Source organism: Varanus komodoensis, unplaced genomic scaffold, assembly GCF_004798865.1.
Source record: "Varanus komodoensis strain SLA01 unplaced genomic scaffold, ASM479886v1 scaffold70, whole genome shotgun sequence".
NCBI lineage: Eukaryota > Metazoa > Chordata > Lepidosauria > Squamata > Varanidae > Varanus > Varanus komodoensis.
In genome coordinates this window covers 2,662,877-2,683,246 of record NW_025336348.1, presented here as the reverse complement: position 1 = coordinate 2,683,246, position 20,370 = coordinate 2,662,877, and the positions used below count along the sequence as shown (strand labels likewise).

The following is a 20,370-nucleotide window of genomic DNA, read 5'->3' as shown; positions in this document are numbered from 1 at the left end:
GAGAGGAAGCTCTTCCACCCAGATGCCAAATGCAGTTTTGCAGATGTTCCCCAGGGCCATGTTGCCCTGTTGGGCAGGGCAAAGAAAAGGGGGTGGGCCCAAAAATTAAGCAACCACCAGCATAGCGTAGCTTAAAGCTCTTACTGAAATTCTGTTGCCATTAAGTCATCTCCACCTTCTGGGGACCTTAGGCATGAGCAGCCTCCAGAATGTCCCATCCTTGACAGCTCTTGTTAATTCAAGGCTAGGGCTTCCTTGATAGAGTTCACCCATCTCATATTTGGTCCTCCTTTTCTTCTTCTGCCTTCAACTTTCCTTAACATGATTGTCTTCTTCAGGGAGTTTGGCCTTCTCATGACCTTCCCAAAGCATGAGAGCTTCGGTTTTGTCATTTTTGCGTCCAGGGCAAGTTCTGGCTTCATTTCATCCAGGACCCACTGGATCATCTTTCTGTTGGTCCTGGGTATTCACAAAGCATTCCTCCAGCACCATGTTTTGAATGAATCACTTTTCCTCCTGGCAGCTTCCTTCACCGTCGAGCGTTCACACCCATATATATTGATCAGGAATGCAATAATGTGCGTGAGCTTGGCCTTGGCCTCCAAAGAAACATCTCCACACTTTTCTAGCTCCTTCATTGTTTCCCTTCCAAATCTTGCTCTTCTCCGAGTTTCTGGCTCACAGTCTCCATTTGAATTGATGACTGAATCAAGCTATGCAAAAATTACGTATTTAATCTTCCTTTTCTTCTACCGCCTTCCACTTTTCCAACAGAAATGTTTTCTCCAGGGAGTTTTGCCTTCTCATAATGTGCTCAAAGTATAACAGTTAACTAAACCTGGGGGGGGGGGGGGGGGTGCACATCAGCATTTTAGAATAGGAAAAAACCAGCACAAGATCCTGGAAAGGGGAAGGACGCTTGGCCATGGGGACTTGGGCTCCAGACAGATGTTCCTCACAGACAATGGCCTGCATGGGAGGAGCCCCACCGTAACAAGCAAAACTCCCTTGTTCTAGAGTTTCATCTAATCAGCTACCCCACCACAAGCTGACTGAAGGTTTTGTTTTTCTTCTTTTCCATGGAGTACTATTAGCACAGCCAGGGTTGCGTTTTCCCCTTTGAAATTGTATTACCAATTTGCTCCTACTTCTCCGAGCACAAGCTGCGACTTCTGATGCAAGGTTGCACCTGCCTTGCACATCTGAAAGCTGGATGAATTTGGATCAATTTAGAGGCATCTTGCATCACCAGCCGAGGGCGATAAGAGCCCCCAAGGGGCTGCTTCCACCTGACAGCTCGGAGGCCAAGCTATTTCTGGAACAGAATCTGAACAGCAACGCTCCTGATTAAAAGGATCCTAACAAAGAATTCGAGTCTTTTGTATTTTTGAGAATGCAGGACAGTCAGAGAAGGTCTGAAGACCACAAACGCGGACCAAAGGGCTGCACGATGAGGCCGTAGGCCACTGGGACAGCCAACATGTAGCCTCTGGCCGCCTGAAGGCCCTGCCTTCCAAAGTGGGTGGCAACGGAGAAAAAACATTTTAAAATTAAAAATGGTCCTTATGCTATGGCCGAGTGCTAAAAGAGCGGCATTTAACTTGCTGTGCAAGTTAGATTTGATCCTTTTAGAATGAAGAGCTAAAATTTGGGGTAGCGGTTAAGAGCCTGGGACTGAGACTCTGGAACTCTGGGTTCTAGTCCCTGCTCAGCCATGGAGGCAACCGGGGATCTTTGGGCCGGTCACAGACTCTTAGCACAACCTCACAGGGTTGTTGTTGTGGGGATAAGACAGAGAGCAGCAGGAGGAGAATGTCAGCCCCTTTGAGGTCTTAAAAAAGAGATGAAAAGACAGGATATAAATCTAAATAAATAAAAGTGCACTTCTTAGTGCCATAACACATTTTGCTCCTGGAAAGAGACAGCAAACCTGAATTGCAATTATATTTCTTAAAGATTAGGGTGTGGCTGATGGGGCAGGAAGTGTGAGGATGAAAAGGGGGCCCTGGATCGCCTTCCATCATGTGCTCCTGCCCTGATCCCACAGGGAGGAATATAAAGGCTCAGCAGGGAAATAAACAAAGAAGGAGGCATGGAATTGTTACCATGGTATCATTACTGTGGTATACCACCAAAGAAGGAGGTGCATCATTACCATGCCCGATTTCCCTGAATAGTGCAACAATTAGGGTGAAATCTCAAGTGGCTAGATCTCAATGAGAAGAATTCTCCTCGCCACCCCTTCTCTAGCTCCTGCACCAATCTGAGCAAAGACTGTTTTCACTGCTCCCAACAAGGGATGTTGTGTTATTTATTAAACAGAGCTCTGCCGGTGGACACAACTGGGCTAAGATGGAGAAATAGTCTTACTTGGTATGATGAAGCATCTTGTGGCTGGTAAAGTATAGAAATGCAATCGATCGACCAATCAAGCAATCGATAGATAGGTAGGTAGCATTGAGCACGTTCGCTTTACTGGTTGTTGTCTTGGGCAAACTTCTTGAAGGAACAGAGTCTTGTTTTCTTGGACTTGCTGCTTCAAACTAACATCTAGAAGGAAAAGGAGATGCTCAGGTGAGGGTACCTGCCTTCACACATGCCCTGCCCTGGCGGCTCTGCTTGACCTGGTGCGGAATGACTGACTGACCTCCTGCCCACAGCACGTCACTTGATATCCTTAATGACTTTGGCTGGAGCCCACATGCATTTCCAGCACTCCGTTAGCTGTGTTTGCATCACTCGCTTGGCATCCCTCGGTTTACTGCGTGTTCCAGCCCCATGCAGAGGTCCAAAGGGGATGCAGTGGCCATGTACAGATGTGAGCAGCTGGCCATGCCCCCATCCCCATGAGCCGAGTCAGACATCTGTGCAGAATATACCTGTCACCTTCTTCCACACATCTCAGGGCCTCTGTTTTTGAGTTCCCACTTGAGAGCCCACTGCTGCATGAGTGCTGGCTCTATGCAGACCACCGTGGAGGCAGGTCTTCACCACACGATCACCCCTCTCCATGTTCTGTGTAGACCTCGATGCCTTTCTGAGCTGAGGCCAAGGAAAAGCATTCTGCCTGGTGCACCGCAAGAGAAAAACTGTGCTGCCACAAACAATTCTTTGTTTACTGTTGCAGCCTTGGAAGGATTGGCTTGCATGATGCGGTGCTTTCCCACACGAGGCTGTTAATTGACCGTATCAACTTTTGGTTTCCCTGCAGATCCGAGTCCTACATGAGCACAATTTTCTGATTTTCTGCTACATAACCTCCACTGGCTTCTTGACAAGAGGCATTCATTGTGCTTTCGCGCGGGGAAGTGTGTGGGTTCTTTGAATGATGATCTCCTCCTCTAGAAGCAGTGCCATGTTTTCCACCTCCTCTTCCCCCACGTTTGTTTGTGTTTTGAGCCAGAAACATCTGGCATTAAATTTTAATCCGCAACATAAGAGGTGCAGCTATACCACAGCGCCATCTTGTGGTCAGTTAACAGAATGTCTAGGAATGCAGCAAAATACGCACACCGGGGAAGGAAAAAGACAGTGTAAAGGATGCATTTTTCCTCCAGCGATGAAACTGGAAGGTGCTTAAATAGAACTTCAGCTTAAAGGCTTCATGTACAGGATCCCTATGCTGCACTTTGGAATGGAAGGATAGCATCAGAGGAAATCATGGTTTCTCTTGCTTTTACAATTACATGCCACAATTTCCCTGCACTAAATAAAACCTTTCTGAAAGTGCTGGTTAGATAATTGGAGGGTTGCATCATTATCTCACAACTCTTAGCAGGAGGACAACGAGTGCATGTTAAATGCTCTCTCTGTGTGTGTTTGGGGTTAGCAGGAACACACCCATCTTATTTTGCTTAAGATATTTGTATCCCATCCTTAATCCCAGTTTATATACTAAGAAAATAATAAAACAGATGAAAAATTCAAATCCAATACCCACAATTCAATGATACTTGAAACATAACAACAATAAAACTAATACAAAGCCTTAAACTAAACTTTTAAAACATACTAGTAGTTTGACTTCACTGCTTTTGCTTTTCCTCCACATTACCTTTGGTCCCACCCACCACTAAAACATTTGCTGTTGTTGTTAGTCGCGAAGTCATGTCCGACCCATTGCGACCCCATGGACAACATTCCTCCAGGCCTTCCTGTCCTCCACCATCCCCTGGAGTCCACCTAAGCTCACACCAACTGCTTCAGTGACCCCATCCAGCCACCTCATCCTCTGCCGTCCCCTTCTTCTTTTGCCATCTATTGTTCCCAGCATCAGGGTCTACGCCAGTAGGTCCTTCCTTCTCATTAGGTGGCCGAAGTATTTGAGTTTCACCTTCAGTCTCTGGCCCTCTAAAGAGCTGTCAGGGTTGATCTCCTCTAGGACTGACTGGTTTGATCGCCTTGCGGTCCAAGGGACTCGCAGGAGTCTCCTCCAGCACCACAGTTCAAAGGCCTCAATCCTTCGGCGCTCAGCCTTCCTTATGGGCCAGCTTTCACAGCCATGCATTGCAACTGGGAAAACCATAGCCTTGACTATACACACTTTTATTGGCAGGGTGATGTCTCTGCTTTTTAATATGCTGTCTAGATTTGCCATAGCTTTCCTCCCCAGGAGCAAGCGTCTTTTAATTTCTTGGCTGCAGTCCCTGTCTGCGATGATCTTGGAGCCCAGGAAAATAAAACATCCTAAAACATCCAACCCCCCCCCCCAAAAAAAAAACCCTCTTGGAAATTTATCTTGACCTGTGGACTACAAGAAGTTCCTCATCCTTGGCTTGAAAGATTTCAAAATATAACAAATGTGTGTTAGCTCAGGAGCTGGTGAGGATCCACTGTAAGAGACAGCTGTGACTACCGCAATTTGCATTTTGTCTAGATGGCCTTTTTGGGTGTCTAAATTTAGGGCCAGTGAGCAAGGAAAAAGGTCTGGGGGCTGACTGGAGTCTATGCAACTTCACAGCTAGTCATTTGTCTGTTTGGTTAATGGTTGGGAGGATAAACAAGGATGGGGGACACATCCATTTATGTAAATTCTTTGGACGAAAAATGTGATAATTTAGAGTTTTGGGCTATGCAGTGAGAAATACATATACTGGGCTGGTGGGATGAGAATTGGTTGTCAATCTGCCCAGTTTTTATATCCATATGGCCTGGATAAAAATTATCTGCTATTTTTCTGCTAATATAGACCTTCCTTTATTAATGCCTTTTTAGAAACTAATTTTAGTTTTACTTCCATCCTCATGAACACTTGCAAACCAAGCTGCTGAAGCCAAGATGGAAGGAATCCTTTACAACCTGCCTCTAACACAACAGAAAAGGTTTCGGTTCGGCCAACAATTCTGATGCATTGCTTCCTGTGATCAAAAGGCCAAAGTCACTAATTTTAGCACCTGTTATTTTCATTGCATGATTCATCCCTTCTCAGCCACAACATTTGGATATGGGACCCCCTTCGGCGTTCCTGGCTGATGTTGAAGCTCTAAACTGGGATTTTAAAGGTGACAGATGGCTAAAGGAGATTCCAAATCATGCTGAAATGGTTCTGGAGTTTTTCTTTTCTTAATGGCTTGTCAGTTTGTTGCTAGAAGGTATTCAACAATATGCAACCCTAATATATTCTTTGTGAAATTTTCTGGCATTATTGGGGTATTTGGGCGTGTTGATGTGTGCTTGGACAGTGCCAGTGAGGTGGGATTGGTGGGAGTGGAAGTAGTTTGGTGAAAGTGGAAGATACTGGGGTATCTTATTGGCTTATTTTCACCTCTGTGATTGTGTAAACCTCCACCCCTCCTTAACACACACATACGCATGCGTGCGCACATACACACACAGAGACCACTGGTCCAAGCAGTCCAGCGCTTGGTTCATGTGGGGGCAAAACAGCTGCGTGCAGGATCCCTCCAGCAGGATGGGTGCGAGACCTCCTCCTGCCCAGGCAACTGGTCCATGCAGGCACCCCACCTCTGATAATAGCCAACAGGGCTAGTAGCCATGGGTAGTTTCCTCCTCCATGAATTTGTCCAATCCGCTTCAATGGGTGGCCATCACGACTTCTAGCGGCAGTGAATTGAGACCGTCCGATATGATACAGAGGGGCTAATTTTAGGTAAAGGCTGTTGCTGTGCACTCCTGGGTACCACCCTAAGTCGCAGACAGAGGAGCTGGAACAGGGTCAGAGACAGGGAGCAGAGATGGTCAAATGTGCAGGAAAGCTCTCCTCTGAGGAAAGGAGGAAGGCGCTGGCTGAGTTTGGCCTGGAGAGGAAAAGAATAACTGGGAACATGAGACATTCCTCAAATATCGAAGGAGCTGTTGCAGAGACGAGGACGAAGACTTGTTCTCTGGTGTACCAGGGGAAGAATTAGATCAAATGGCCCTAGGTTACAGGAGGGAAGATTTTGGGCAAGCAGGATTCATGGAGAATGATTTGACAGTGGGACCAGTGAAAGCCAGTGCAGTGCCGTGGTTAAGAGTAAGGAGCCAGTGCTGTTACATGATAATGCATATAACTGCTAACCAGAAATTGGCATCCGGAGATGATGGGAGCTATAGTCCAACAAGTATAGAATGGAGAGGCATCTGTTGAAGATGTTGTATGGCTAAGATTTCCTGCATGGGGGTGGGGGTTGGATGAGGTGGCCTAGAAGTCCTCCCCTAGGTGATGCGAACGCATGAAGTGCAGTGGGTAACACATGCTTTGAGGTGGTGGCACAGGTTTTAAGAATCTTTGAGAGTCACAGAACTCAGCAAGACTTGGAGTCCTCCTGCAGACTGAACGCCAGGAAAGGTTTTGCCATTTTCTATCCAGCAAAGAACTCTGGGGAACATAAACACTTCTGTGCTTCTCCCTTGCTTAAATAGGAGTCGTTTCTATCTATGTTGCATCTCATAGGTAAATATTTCCTGCCATGGTCTGTTTTGATTTTCAGGGAATGCAAAGTTTCTGACAGCAGGAGAACAGTTTCTTCCTTGGTGCTCTCCTCTGCTCTGTTTAGCTGATACAATGATCAATTATGTGCCAGGCATGAGAGTTTTATAGGATGATGACAAATGAATCCTTGCACAAACATTCCCTTCTTCTCCGTCGCCCGGCTGCTTTGTTTTTAATCAGAGAAGATGTGTGAAAACCAACTCTAAACATTTTCCCTCCGTGTTATTGGCGTAGCAGGATTTGTTGAGGGGGCATATGGTTTATTCAAAGACAAAGCTAATCTTGGAACACTGACATACTTAAGCTTTAATTTAAAAAGCCTGTAAAAACAGTCAAAAACAGATGGAAAATTGCCATGGAAACCACTAACATCCAAGGGTGACTCTGGTGTGTGTTGGGCGAGAAGGGAAGAGAACTGCATCTGCCCAGCCTCACAATTATCCTGAAAGGCATCTTCCAGTTTCAGAAAAATCCAATGTCTTCATTTTGATCTGAAAGGCCTACGCTCACATGGTTTGCACTCCATTTCCTTATTTATTTAATTCAACTATTTGTTGAACAAATTTGTTGCTGGGCACAATAGATGGCAAAAGAAGAAGGGGATGGCAGAGGATGAGGTGGCTGGACGGAGTCACTGAAGCGGTTGGTGTGAGCTTAGGTGGACTCCGGGGGATTGTGGAGGACAGGGAGGCCTGGAGGAATGTTGTCCATGGGGTCGCGATGGGTCGGACACGACTTCACGACTAGCAACAACAACAAAGCATTTTGTGTCCTGCACTCAACCCACCCCCCAAAGAGCCTAAGAAGTAGTTTTCCACTTGAAAGCAAAGCCATAAACACAAAGAAAGTAGAAACTGAAACCAAAACAGGAAGGGCAAGACACAGCTGAGGTCCAGTAGTACAAAGCAAAATAAATGATTCAGATGGGATAAAGCTGTTCTTTCCCGATGCCTCGTACAGAAAGAGAAAGGTGCCGTAGTGTTGGTGCCACGGCAGAGAAGGCTGCGTCCTCAGATTCTGCGGGGAGCTGGAACAAGGCGTCTGTGGACCATCCGAGCGTTCAGGGACGTTTGCATGTCGCAAAGACTTTGGGCTCAGGTCAATCAATATGTCGCACATAATGCACAGTGTGCAGCTTTTTCACTAGTTTTACTTTATTTACAGCCACGAGGATAAGGGTTGATTGCGACTGGTTCACAGAATCCCAGGAGAAATCCCCAGTCCTTCCCCTCTCTCTTGTGACTCTCCCCCAAGCCATCTCTCTTCCATGCAGCTTGGGGGCTTAGTTGAAAGAGCCCATTGGCACAGTGGAAATGTCTTAATTAAGCCCCATAGCGGCACACCACCCCCAAATTCAGGGGGTGTCTTCATGGCAAAGGAGGAAAGGGGTAACTCACCCCCTGCACTTGGAACTCCTTCATAATCACCTTCCCCAACTACAGTCCATTAACAGTAAAGGAACTGATGTAGCCGCAGGCCACAGAGGAAGTATAACATGTAGCTTTCCCATTCAGTGAGCTGCATTCAGCAGCAATTCTTCCAGACCAGGAGGACTGTTCCCTGAACTAATCAGGCTTGCTGATATGGGAGCAGCTCCCCCCGGGACCACTTGGCTGCCTGGTGGTCATTCTGTCTCCAAGATCTGCAGCAAGTAGGTATGTGCAGAAGCAATGTCCAGGAGGCGGAGGCCTTGATCTTGGGGCGGTTCTCCTAAAGCGTTTACCTACTTTAGCGCCATCTCTTCCATGGCAGCCTTGCTGGTGTCTCTGCACCAACCACAGGAGTTGATACACTCCCTAAAATCTGGCCCTGTAAAAAGGTAGCACTTTTTGACCCTAGGATGTCTTGGTAGAAGTTAGGACATACAATGGTAAAGCTCACGTAGCCTCTGCTTGGCTGCTGTCTCTTCTCTGGTCTCTCTCAGCAGTGTGTGCAGCGTTCCTTAAGTGTGTTCGGTCAGAATCACCCCGTGATCTCCTCCTTCTATGCTCACGTCTCCCAACCTGCTTCATCGCCCGTAATTCCGGTGTATACCAAGGAGATGAACGGGCTCTGCCAGGTGGGAGAGGGCACTTGGGGGCAATCGTGTCAATAGCCCTGGTCATATTCTCATTCCACAGTTCAACCAGGGCATCGACAGGATCACCAGCCTTGTCAACCGGAAAATCCCCCAGAGCTTCCAGGAATCCATCAGGATCTATCCAGCTCTGGGGGTGGACCAATACAAACCTTATGAGGAAGTGATCTGACCATGACAAGGGCGTCAAACTTAAATTCCTCACCTTCAGATCGCCCTCTTCCTGCCCCGTTGAGAAAACCAGGTCCAGAGTGTGTCCACGTTCATGGGTCAGGTCAGTGATGTGTTGAGACAGCCCCATGGCCGCCATGGAGGCCATGAAGTTCTGAGCCGCCCCGGTTAGAACCGTCTCGGCATGGAGATTGAAGTCCCCCAGGACCAACATCCTGGGAGTCTTCAACACCAGGTCCGAGACGATCTCTGTCAGCTCAGGCAGGGAGTCTGTTGGGTGGAAGGGTGCACAGTACACCAACAGAATCCCCAAACTGTCTCAGTCGCCCAACACCAAGTGGAGGCACTCCAGCCCCGGCCTCGAGAGGACAGGAAGCCCCATAAGGAAATAGAAGCTCGATAAACCAGTGCGACCCCCCCCCTCCCCTCCAGGTGTGGTCGGTGCCGGACCAGGTACCTGGGCGGGCACAATTGTGAGAAGGAAACAGCCCCCCCCCAACCCTCCCAGGTATCTGTGATGCAAGCCAGGTTGGCCCTCTCATTCATGATCAAATCATGGATGAGTGTTGCCTTATTTTGGACTGACCTGGCATTAAGCAGCAGCACCGACAGGCCCGGAGGGCAGTTGACAAGTCTACCTGGAACCCGCCAGCTGGGGGAATAACCAGAAAGAGGGACAGGTGTTAACTACAACATCATCACTGGCCAATATGAGCAGAGTTATGGGGATGATGGGAAACATAATCAACACATGTGCAGGGCACCAGGTTGAGGGTGACTAGCATAAAATATGGATGGCACAAGCTATTTTTGGTGTAAGATAATAATTTGGAAGATAATACCAGGTATACCTGGTCGCTTTGCACCGCTCTGTTGATAAATCATCGGTGTCCTCATCTAGGTAAAGGCTGAGGATAAATGTTTAATGATGACTGAAAGCGAGTGATCTTCCTTGTTCGTTTTTGCATGAATGACTGAGGTTACTATGCATAAGTTTTGCTATTCCATCCCTTGCCCTTTTCTATTGCCCTGATTTCTGTTACAGCAACTGTACTTAGGCACTTTAATGATGAATAACAGAACTAATCTACAGTAAAGGGATTTAGAGCTACAGACAAAGCGGTTTTAAAAGATGGAGATAACCACTGTTTTGGAGATGAAGAGAGATAGTTTAATAAAACATAAAGGAAGATTTATAATCGCCTAGATGACCTTAGAATGCTGAATAACAAGGTGGCAATTTGTGTTGCAGACGAAGGTGGCTTCTTCACAAAGGCCAATGCTCGGAGCATTGCTCACCCACAGCTGTCTGGGGGAAGCAGAATTAAAAGAATGGCCAACACAGCTCGTAAGATATTAGTTCTGTCCTTCCTTAAATCCCAAATCGGTCTATAAAGTTTGCTAACAAATGTGTTCTATTTGGCACAGGACTCCTGCAACATTAGTTAGTAGCTTCCTCCTTGTACCTACTGCACCTTTTATAGCTTCCTGTTCAATGTGGCTAGTGGATCAGTGATGCATGGCTCCTTACCCAGTTTCAATGGATGGCTGTAAAAGTTGGTCCATAAGGAATGCTGAGCACTGAAGAATTGAGGCCTTTTACTTGTGCTGCTGGAGGAGACTCCTGCGAGTCCCTTGGACTGCAAGGAGATGAAACCAGTCAATCTTAAAGGAAATCAACCCTGACTGCTCTTTAGAAGGCCAGATACTGAAGATGAAACCCAAGTACTTTGGCCATCTAGTGAGAGGGAACAATTCCCTGGAGAAGACCCTGATGCTGGGAACAATTGACAGCAAAAGGAGAAGGCGATGGCAGAGGATGAGGTGGCTGGATGGAGTCGCTGTGGCAGTGGGTGTGGCTTGGGTGGACTCCAAGGGATGGTGGAGGACAGGAGAGCCATGGTTTCATGATGGGTCAGGTGTGACTTTGCAACTGAACAATTAGTGAGCTTCTGTCTCCCCCACTTTTTCTCTGTGTTAATTGTTCTTTTTATTTTTCCTCATCATCATCATCATCAAAATAATAATAATAATAATAATAATAATAATAATAGCATTCCTCTGCTGCATAAGTACTAGAAGCTCACTTGCTGAACAGAAAGTAAAAACAGAAACAGAAGTTGTATACAGAAAACTATTAATTAAAGGCACAATACTCTTCACCTCAGCAGTGCTTAGCCTGTTCACACTGGACAATATGATGGTACAATTACATTTTAGTGCACCCCCAACCAAAAAAGTCATAGATTCAGCAGCCATGTGTTTTGGACTTCAGTCCAGCCCTGGATAAACTGGTGGAGAGCAGAGGGTTATTATGACATTTAACCCACAGCAATAATGCAAAGCCCCTGAAGAGGGAAAAGCTTCCCAGTACTCTGGCTCTAAGCATCCAAACCAGGAATCAGCTGGATGCAGGCAAACTTCTTAAAGTTTGCTGGTAGCAGGACTGAATGACTAATGTAATTGGTAGCTTCTCCCTTCTGGCAGAATTGGGTTGTTTGGCATGGAGAGGGTACAGAGGTTTATAGCACCGAAAGGCTCTTGAGGCTGTTGCTCTGCATTGCAGCTGTGGCAGCTGTGCTTCTGCAAGCTTAGCTTGGTGAGAAGGCTGAGGAAACTGCCCTGCTTTGCATGTTTTCATGTACACACCTAACACAGATATTCTACAAAAAAGAATCAGAGAATAGTAGGGGCCATGGAAGGGGCCATGAAGGCCATCAAGTCCAGCCCCCTGCTGTTGCAGGACACCACGTTACACCATCCCACTCAGAGGGCTGCCCAGGTTCTTTTTGAATGTCTCCAGTGTGGGAGAGCTCACCACCCCTCCAGGCAGCTGGTTCCACCAGCAGCTTCTGCAGAGGCAGTTGGGATTTTGCTGGGGCTCTCTGAGTGCACTTCTAGGGGAAAACCTGAGTTTGTTGCTGTCCCGTGCACAAAACAGCCCCGGCGTCCTGGTTCATAAATGAGTATCTATCATTCATGAACTGGTGACCTCAGGGTACAACTCTAGCGATGTGCCCTGAAGTCTGTATAGATGCCTGGATGCTAAATCTGCAGTACTGCACCTCTGTGCATACGAGGAGATGGTGTTGCCGGGTCACAACTCCAGGCCTCTAAAGTCCTCCTTGCAGGAGTGCATGAATCTGCACAATATCTTCTGAAGCTAAACCCAAAATTGGCCACTTGTGGGTCCCTCTTTGCATTGCCGGAAGGCAGGAAATGCATCAGTAAAGGAGGAGAGGAAGAGCATTTGCATCTCTTGAAGTGAACCTAGAAAGAATTGCCATAATTTTAGATCTAGTTGCATCCCACCTTAGTAGGAAGTTGCCTCCTCAGCCTTCGGCTGCGTTGCCAACTGTTGGTCCATGACTTCAGAGTCACTTCCTTCATACTCCTTCTGGTTCTTTGTGCTTAAATTAGACTTGGACTGTTCGGCACTTCCATTAGGTCTGAGCTCTGTCGAGCAGGACGCATGGCAACTTCATCCCACCAGCTGAAATAAAGCAGACTGTGACAAGAGGCAGGGTCTTTTCTGCTCTGGCCCCGGCCCTGGAATTCTCCCCACAAGTACATTTGCTTTCATCTTTGTTTTCTTTTGGTGACTAGGTGGAAAAGTCCACATTTGCTTGGTGCAGTAGCATAATTTTATGAAGGCATTCTATTTTATTGGACTACTCCATTCAGGCTGATTGTGATTTCATTGCAGATTTCTCATTTCTAACTAGGCTTTGAGAATTTCATAGTCTAATTCCAAGGAACACTCTGAGCGAGCTCGTGGAAGAACAGCCAGCAAATGACGGAAGGAGTGCAGCTTTGCGCAGGCAGAGGGCCATGGAGCTCCAAAGGACCTGCATGGTCTGACGATCCACTGCCCATTAGTGCTGCCGGTCCCAATTAGTGCTGCCGGTCTCAATCTTGGATGGCAACTTCCATTAATGATCTGGCTCTTGCAGACTCTCCCCCACCCGATTTATAGCCTGCCTTTTTCCTACAAAGGGCTCAAGGCAGCCTACATCTCCTCCATCTTATCCCCACAACAACAACCCTGTGAGGTAGGTTGGGCTGAGAGTCTGTGACTGGCCCAAAGCCACCCAGTTGGCTCCATGGCTGAGCGGGGACTCGAACCCAGATCCCTGAGTCCCAATCCCATGCTCTTAACCACCACACCACACTGTGCTCTCCACACTTTTGAATCTACTATAAACCACATCGAAAGCCAACAAAACTCTTCATTTCCTGTTTTAGGAAAAGAAGAAAGTATCTTGCACCAAGGGCAAGAAATGTTTCTTTGACCATACTTTTAGTCAGGAAGAACTTTCTGCTGATCGAGGTCCTTCTGAAAGAGTATGGAACAGCTTCCCTCCACTGGCCAGCCGGGTTGGCCTGTTAAATGGCCTTCTACGAACAGGATCCTTCCATCTCCAAAAGCGAAGGATGCGTGGGTCATGGCAGGACAGGCTTCATATGTGTAATTGAATGTTTTTATGAATGGCACACTCCCATGCATTTTTCATGGAAGAAATCCTGGGGTTTTCATTCATTAGGGGTTAGAGGCAAGGCTTGTATTCAAACCGATTAAGAAGTCTGGCTTATTCATCCATATCAGTAACTGCTTCCAACTCGAGAGATTATACACATTAACAGGATGCTTCCAAATGGGCTTTCAGCGATTGCCCTGGAGGCACCTCATCCCTAATTTTTTTTAAGGGTTGGGGTGGGGAAGGAGGTCACTCCAATTGTCCTCTTCATATGTGAACTCCTGCGCCATTTTTCCTATCCTCAGTTTGGCTTCTTCTGGCACCTTCTGTGTCAGATCTGTCCTCTCCCCAGGCCAGGAGATGCTGGACCTGTGTGCAGGTCTCCTGAGCAATGGACCCTCGGCACCGTCTGTGTCAGATTTGTCCTCTCCCCAGGCCAGGAGATGCTGGACCTGTGTGCAGGTCTCCCGAGCGAAGGACCCTCAGCACTGTCTGTGTCAGATTTGTCCTCTCCCCAGGCAAGGAGGTGCTGGACCTGTGTGCAGGTCTCCCAAGCGAAGGACCCTCAGCACCGTCTGTGTCAGATTTGTCCTCTCCCCAGGCAAGGAGGTGCTGGACCTGTGTGCAGGTCTCCCGAGCGATGGACCCTCGGCACCTTCTGTGTCAGATTCATCTCTCCAGGCCAGGAGATGCTGGACCTGTGTGCAGGTCTCCCGAGCGATGGACCCTTGGCATGCAGACATCAGGGTTCTCCATCTCTGGACCAACGTTGTCCCTGGTTAGCCATTGGATCCTACAGGATGGGAAGGCATAGGAAGCATTCCTGAGCAGGCTGGGCCTTACTTGTGCCACAAGGTCTTCCCGAGTTCTGATTTGTTCTTGCGTTCTTGGTTGCCCTTTGCTCTTGACTGCCGGCTTACTCTTTGAGGCTGCTTCCTGGTTAGCCCTTTGGCTTTGAATTGGCTTGCAACACGACTTCTGGCTCACCCCTGATCCGTGCCATAACCAAGCTCTGACAATGCAGTCTGCATCCAGCCTACCATTGCGATTCTACCCAGTGCTCCATTTTCATATTGCTTGCATTTTGTTTGCTAGTTCTGGCAGCTTAAAACTCCCTGGATATTTTTTCACCCCAGAGGTTACCCTAGAGATCATGAACAAGTCAAGCTTTTCCATATGCATCGACCAGGGTGACTGCTAAGTGACAGATCACAAATATTGTGAAGCAATTGGTTTCCTTAACAGAATGGTTGGTTGTAAGAAAAAAGATGGTATAAATATTGGAGAAAGCAGGAAATCTACAAGCAGGAGCTGTTGGTGTCCACCCTGCCCATTCAATTCTGGGAATGATGCAGGGAAATGCAATAAAGGCTTTTAGAAGAACCCAGTGTCAGGGAAGTCACAAAGACTAACTTCTTGAATAGGAGTAATAGGCCTGATGTCTTGAACGAGGTCCAGGTGAAATTTTTATTTCAACCGTTTTGTAGTGACCATCAGTTGGATGCTCTCTGCCTTTGCAGATTCTCTGATTCTGGCAAAAAGCAAAAGCTTTGCAGAAACACACCCAAGCCCTGGCTGAGGGCTTTACATGAGGCATCCAACCCAGCACTTTACCGAGGCTCCTGCTTCCAATTTCTTCATGGAAGGATTATAGGATCCTTGACATAGAGGCTATTTTTGGGCAGAAGGTTGAAGAGTGAGGTCTTGGGGTGAGCCAAAATCCAACAGATGCAAGGAGTCAGAAAAACATGTTGTCCAGTGAAGTAGGAGCAGGAACCAGGTCAGCAACAGGATTACCAGAGCAATGTCAGAGTTACAGAACACTGGAGCTGGCACATGATGCTGTTTCCAGCAAAGGCTAGGCTGATACTGATGGCTTCTATTGATAAACCTTCTTGAGTCTTACCCAGAGCTCAGCTGCAGTTCATTACAGATCCTCAGCAAACCTTTTTCTTGTAAGGTGGGTCTTGCTTCCAAGGAGGTCTTTTCCTTCCACTAGCCATGACCTAAGCCGGTACCTTCAGGCACGAACATTCTTGGGGACTGGGTGGTGACTCCACAGCTCCCTCTTGACTTGGAAGCAGAGCTTTCCACCTCTCCAGCAGGAGATCTGAAGTCCTTTCTTTGAGGGCCCAGACTTTCCTGGCCAGCCTCAGGATCCCTTGAAGCACCTTGTTCTCCGGACATATCTAGCTCTTAATCATCAGCAGAGGGTTCCTCAGTGTGAAGAGTATGCAATAGATCGATTGCTGAAGAAAATCAATATAGCCTGCCTTCCTCATGGAAGGGACTAAGACCAAGATTTTTTGCAAAGTTTAGGGATGTTAAAGACGGAATTGAGTTTTGCATATTTTACAGGCACAGAGGTCAGCAAAAGGACTGTATTTATTTACTTACTTTCCCAAATCAAAATACAGTCTCCACTTAATTAGCTTTAGATGTAACCTTCTCAAAGTTCTGTGTATTTGGTTTGGGAGTTTTGTATCACACCTGTGTTGATTTTGCAGCTCGCCTTTTCATGCACAAGAGGTTACTTGGTGCCATTTGCCATGCCACAACAGATCACTTGTTGTGAAGATAAGGAGGACTTGAAGCAGCAGCAGCAGCAGCAGCTTTTCCATGACCCCCAAATTCCAAACACAATTTATTTATTTAAATTTCTTCCCTTTAGGCTCAAGACAGGAAGCCATCATTTCAACATTCATAGTGTAAGATATATTCCAATATGATGCACCAACTGCTACATCCAGGCTTGAAAAAAAACCTTAATGTGCATCCTGCCAATTTGTAGGGTATCCCATTACACGCATCACCCTATAGAGACAGACAGTGCAGCATCATAGAGACAGAGACTTCACACAGGATGAATAAAAAGGGCTGGTCGTGCTACTGGGAGCCGGTCGCTCCACTGGACGTTGGAGGTGTATTCCTTCGGAGAACATCCTTGCATGAAAAGATACTAAGAACCTCATCACATGCCTTCTGCAACATTAAAGCCAAATTACATGCTAGGCAGAATCACGGGGTGCAGCTCTGGCCGGGGGTAGAATGGAATCTGCTTCCACAGGCCACTGTCTTGTCCAAGGTGCATTTGCGGTTCCTCCTGGTTCTTCTTTCCATGCAAAGCTTCCTCATCCATCTCAATAGAGAGATAGAGAGGCTTGCTCTGCATCTGAAGGTCTTTGCAGACAGCATGAATCTCAGTGGTGTTGCGGTACATGGTGAAGTGCAGCTGCTTGTTGAGATGGGAAAGGGATGTAGCAGGGAAGCCAGCACCTCCTTCCTGAAGCCCCAGCCACCCAAAAGAGAAAAGAGGAGTATTCCCAAGAAAATATCATGGAAAAATGCAGCATAAACACATCCCATACATTCCCTAGAGGTCTTTTTGGAGGCAGGACCCTAGCAGAGTTCGGTGGGACCAGCACCCTGCAAAGTGTGTTTTGAATTGGAGTCTTACTGTGAAGGTGATATTTGCAGGATGCTTGCTCAAAATGCTAAAGATGCCTAGATTCGTTTATGCTTTCAGTTTTATGTTATGGAACTTGTATAAGGTTGGAGCAAAATGCAAAATCCAGGTGTCCATGTTAGGTTAAATAAACCGAACTCTTTTCCAGCAATCACTGAGGAGAAAAAAATAAATAAGTTGAGCAAAGTTAGGAGCAGCCAACATTTTGGGATAAACAACTTAGAATCCGGGAATATCTGTAAAAGCAGCACTTGTCACTTCCTGAATTTTGAGCAAACAGGTTTGTGCAGCTGTATATAATTACATAAACCTAAGGGACTGTTTATATAACGGCGATGCAGTATAAATTCACCGGGATGCAAAATATTGGAGAGGCATTCAAATATCTGTTCAATTTCCTCAGCTATAGTTGAAGCTGGCTGAAAATCACAACTCTAGGATGGTGGTGATGGTGCTGAAGAGGGTGGAATAAAAAAGCACAGCGTTGCTATGCCAACATAATTAATCTGCACCCCATGCCGACAGTGGGATGCAGTGGCTAGGTATGGGTTCCAGTCCCCACCTGGCCATGAATCTCACTGGGTGACTTTGGCCCGATCATCAACTCCCAACCTAACCTGAGAACACGCTCTTCTTGTGCCGTTTCCTAGCTCTGGGATTTTTCAATAAAACAGTGAGATCTTGTGAGAACATGGCTGACTGGGTGCATCTGGAGAGAGCTAGGCAACCAAGCTCTCACAGGATCTAGCAGATGCCACAGCCTTCTGAACAACTCTTGGAGGCCACCAAAGCCCTCAGGCAAGGATGGAGAGAATGGCCCGATTCATCACTCCTCTCATGCCATTTCTAGATTGCCTGATGCAACGGCTTGAGTTTGCCTCCTGCTCTTTTCCAAAATGGGCTGAGATTGCCAGGTGAAAGGCAAGGGGGGAGCAAAGGATGTTTGGCCAGCAATTTGACCCCCGGGCAGCAAGGACCGTCTCTTTCAGGTTACCTGCGTTTCAAAGTAAGGCAAGTGGTTATCTATGAAAAGAAAGTTTCTTCATCAGCTAAGGGCTGCGTGGTTCTCCCTCTCTTCGTGATGCCAGCAAACAAGAATTTCCACTAAATATAGCACAAGAAGCCCTAAACACCAGTGAATGAAGTATAATTGGCTTTTGGAGCTGGAAGGGCATTTTGCCGCTAGTTGTAACCATTTCTGGTGTGCTTTTGACCTGATGGTAATAATTCCATCCAGCCTGCAAAGGCCATCTAATGAGTCTTTGAACTGGTGCCTATTTGGGGGAAAGCTATGTGTGCCTAAACCGTTCCAAGAGTAATTTTTGCCACTGGGTCAGAATCCTCTCTTTTCTTATTCAGCTCGACAATGCCGAGTGAATGTGTGGTTCTGTCCTGAATCCTCTAGACTTGTGCGCTTTGAGATGCAGCTGGCATGGTCCTTTATGTCCCAGCTGCAAGAGGCCGATGAGGGTGTGCCGAGCATGGATCCAGCTGTAAGATCAGAGCAATTCCTTGGCCCTCTTTTGGGTCACCGAAAAATCATATGGGAGCCCTAAGATCCTAGGATCTCTAGGAGCCCTAAGATCACACTGCCTGTGGGATCAAAAGACAACATCAAGACCTCCTCAGGCAAGGTTAAAAAAACCCCCAACCCATTCAGTTCCTATTGCAACCCTGAGTCATCCACCCACTCCCGGCAATTATGTTTTGATTTTCTTCATCGTTAATGAAGTCTCCTCTTACAGAGTACGTTCAGCGGTACTCTACAACTACTGCTACACTAAACACATGTGTTGTGGCTGCAAATGCGTCCAAGTGAGAACAGCGCAAACAGAATTTGATCCAGTTATGGAAACTGATACTTTTTGGTAAACACAGCATATTCCGCAGTGCAAAAGGGAAAGAAAAAGAAACAACAGTTGTATCTGCAGACATCAGGACTGATGGGCTTGCTCTTGTTTCAGACACCTTCAGGCACACATTTAGGCCAAAAGCCTGGAGCTGGCAGGCCAGTCCAAGGCTTCAGGGAAGAGCCATCATGGGAGAAAAGCTCTGCACGCACACGCTCTTAAGCTCAGCCCCTGGGGTCTTCCATTAGGGTTGGAAAAATTCAGGGGGGGGGGGCTTGGAAACTGCCTCTATTGCCCACTGATGGCAACCCATGCCACATGCTGCTCGTAATTATGGAAATGAAGTAGGGCAGAGAAAAGAAGTCTTGCCGCCTTGGCTGGTGTAAGGCCGCTTCCTCTGTTCCTGTGATCCTGAATGTCTGCAGTTCACCTGTATGGAGCCCCATAGGGAAGGGGTGCCATAAACAGGGAACACAGGGAAGCTCCAGGAAAAAGCTGTTTTTTCAGCCAGACCTCTGACACAGTGCTGTAAAACTGTCCATCCATTTACCAAACCCCAACTTCTTGTGTATCCTTGTAACTCGAGCAGCTGCTTGTACGAAAGCAAACTGGCCATGCTGCCTTGGAGTGTGTGTACTGGAGTTACAAACAGCCCATGTTTGCAAACAAACTGCCATGCAGCTTATCAGTTTTAAAGAATTACTGCAGAAAATTGTCATCACCATAGAGACAGAGGAAGTGAAAGGGGGGGGGGGGCGCCAAGGCATCACCATTGAGAGGGAGGCCTCCAAAGCACGCTTTCCCACCCCACCCATCCAGAGTGGGAAATCTCTCCAGCATTTCTTTGCTAGTCAGTTGTGGGTGGGTAAAGATATTCAAGTTTTTCCACTTTTTTCTGTACCCCTAGACCATGCAAATATGGAGGACCAACCATATGTGATCCAACTTAAATACATATTCAACCTAGAAATGAATATCTGTTTTCTCATGTTTGTAACCCAGAGACTGCCTGTTCTGTGCCTAGAAGTCACAATATTTTCATTGCTGTTTGAGGCTGCTGAAACCTGGAGCTGTTCCTACCTAAGTTTTATATTCCAGCTTGCTCTCTCTCTCCCTCTCCCTCAATATCATTGTGTCAGAACGTAAGGTGTTCGTTTTTGACCCCATGACAAGTGCAGAAGTTAGACTGAAGGTGTGATAAGTTGATTAGCAGTATATATCCTCAGTATATATAGCAGTATATATATCCTGTATACTGAGGATACTGTATACAAGCTTTACGTCCATGCAAGCATGCCTACAACTGGCTTTATTGGCAAGAATGATGCTGGAGTACATTTGTTAGGATTCTCCCTAAATGCTAATTAATTTTTTACAGCAAGTACTTAGCATAT

General features: G+C 46.9%; 1 long non-coding RNA gene across 1 annotated transcript; it reads right to left on the bottom strand.

Moving 5' to 3' along the window:
• Nucleotides 1-238: 238 nt before the first annotated feature.
• On the bottom strand, nucleotides 239-11,016 carry LOC123034646. Its single transcript, XR_006416814.1, has 3 exons — nucleotides 10,714-11,016; nucleotides 509-513; nucleotides 239-250 (listed from the first exon to the last, which is right to left on the bottom strand). It is a non-coding gene; the product is annotated as an uncharacterized LOC123034646 (long non-coding RNA).
• Nucleotides 11,017-20,370: the final 9,354 nt, after the last annotated feature.